The sequence below is a fragment of the Theropithecus gelada genome, chromosome 11 (assembly GCF_003255815.1).
Source record: "Theropithecus gelada isolate Dixy chromosome 11, Tgel_1.0, whole genome shotgun sequence".
Taxonomy (NCBI): Eukaryota; Metazoa; Chordata; class Mammalia; order Primates; family Cercopithecidae; genus Theropithecus; species Theropithecus gelada.
The window spans coordinates 79,727,069-79,729,442 of NC_037679.1; positions in this window are offsets into that span (position 1 = coordinate 79,727,069).

The following is a 2,374-nucleotide window of genomic DNA, read 5'->3' on the forward strand; positions in this document are numbered from 1 at the left end:
TTTTTTTTTTTTTTTGAGACGGAGTCTTGCTCTGTCCCCCAGGCTGGAGTGCAGTGGCGCGATCTCAGCTCACTGCAAGCTCCGCCTCCCGGGTTCAGGCCATTCTCCCGCCTCAGCCTCCCGAGTAGCTGGGACTACAGGCGCCCACCACCTCGCCCGGCTAGTTTTTGGTATTTTTAGTAGAGACGGGGTTTCACCGTGTTAGCCAGGATGGTCTCAATCTTCTGACCTCGTGATCTGCCCGCCTCGGCCTCCCAAAGTGCTGGGATTACAGGCGTGAGCCACCGCGCCCAGCCAGGATAACTGTCTTTATTCTCCATCCGTGTCTCCTGGGTGATCATTAATTGGGCTCTCACTGGATGCCGGCCACTGTCCTTTCTGTGTTTGATTGATTGAGTCCTCACATCAGCCTCATGAAGGTAGGTCCCATTATCCTGTGAGACACAGGGAGGAAAATGGCTTGCCCAAGTTGACAGAGTAAATTTAGGTGAACATCTGTCTTACTCTAAAACCCATACTCTTAACCCCTTGCTCTCTACTCTGTATTCTGGGACCTAGAAGGATGCTGAGCAAGGAGAGCCCAACTAGGGTACCATTCTGAGGTGACTTTGGCATCCAAGGGGTTTCTATCAGAGCCCAGACCCTGCTGTTGTGGATGGTGGCAAAGGGAACCTGTATCTGCTCCGGCATTTTATTAAGCAGCCACTGCTCATTAGAGGCTCCTGCTCCTCGTATCTTTACCAGTTTTCTGTAAAACCCTTATGGGGACAATCTAGATTAAATTAAACCCTCCATCTGCTTAGCCAGGGGCTTGGGGAGCTGCCGCATCCTCCCGGTTGGTGGAACAGATGCAGCCCTCCCTGGACTTCAGACAAAACATTGCATCTTGCTCCTCCTTTGTCCTCGCTGCCCCGTGGACCTCTTTCCCTGTCTCTGCCTGCTGTGGGAATTCGCTCATCCAAAAATTAATTGAAATTACAAGGGCACTACGGTTTGACCCAGCAATTTCTCCACCAGCAATTTCTCCCACTGAGATTCTCGCACTTGTGCCAAATGACAGGTGAATGAGGATGTGTCTTGCTTGCAGCAAAAGGCCACCTCAGTGTTTACCAGAAAGGGTCCACTGTATGTGTGTATTTATCGGATAGCTATGGGCCAGGGAATGTTCATTCTAAACACTGCCTAGGCTGGGCACAGTGGCTCACGTCTGTAATCCCAGCACTTTGGGAGGCCGAGGTGGGCGAATCACTTGAGGTCAGGAGTTTGAGACCAGCCTGGCCAACATGGTGAAACCCTGTCCCTACTAAAAATACAAAAAATTAGCTGAGTATGGTGGCAGTTGCCTGTAATCCCAGCTACTGGGGAGGCTGAGGCAGGAGGATCGCTTGAACCCAGGAGGCAGAGGTTGCAGTGAGCCGAGACTGTGCCACTGCACTCCAGCCTGAGCAACAGAGCAAAAATCTGTCTCAAAAAAAAAAAAAAATAGCCGGGCGCAGTGGCTCAAGCCTGTAATCCCAGCACTTTGGGAGGCCGAGGCGGCTGGATCACGAGGTCAGGAGATCGAGACTATCCTGGCTAACATGGTGAAACCCCGTCTCTACTAAAAATACAAAAAACTAGCCAGGCGTGGTGGCGGGCGCCTGTAGTCCCAGCTACTCGGAGGCTGAGGCAGGAGAATGGCGTGAACCCGGGAGGCGGGGCTTGCAGTGAGCCGAGATTGCGCCACTGCATTCCAGCCTGGGCGACACAGCGAGACTCCGTCTCAAAAAAATAAATAAATAAAAAAATAAAAAAACAAATAAACACTGCCTAGATTGACTCATTTAATCCTCACAACTACCCTATGAAGTAGGTACTTAGTTTTATTAACCCCATTTTACAGATGAGGAAACTGAGGCTCAGGAAAAACAAACTGGTGGCCTAAACTTCATGTGGCTTGTCCACAGCAGGGCCAGAATTTGGAACAGGCAGTCCATGTTCTTAATCACTGTCCTGTATGACTTCTCTGCCTTAATTTGCATGGAAAATTTCCAAAGGGTGACCCAAGAAGCTGTTGATGGTGGTTACCTCTGGGGAGAGGAATTCAGGTGTGAAGTAGGAGGGCCTTAGTTTCTACCATGTCCTCTTTTATTCCATTTTATTTTGCCATATGTTTGTGTGCTGAATGTTTATGTTCCCCCAAATTCATATGCTGAAATCCTAACCTTTAAGATGATGGTATTAGGAGGTAGGGACTTTGGGAGGCGATTAGGTCATAAGAGTTGACCCCTCAAGAATAGTATTAGTGCCCTTATAAAAGGGACCCCAGGCTGGGGACTGTGGCCCATGCCTGTAATCCCAGCACTTTGGGAGGCCGAGGTGGGTGGATCACTTG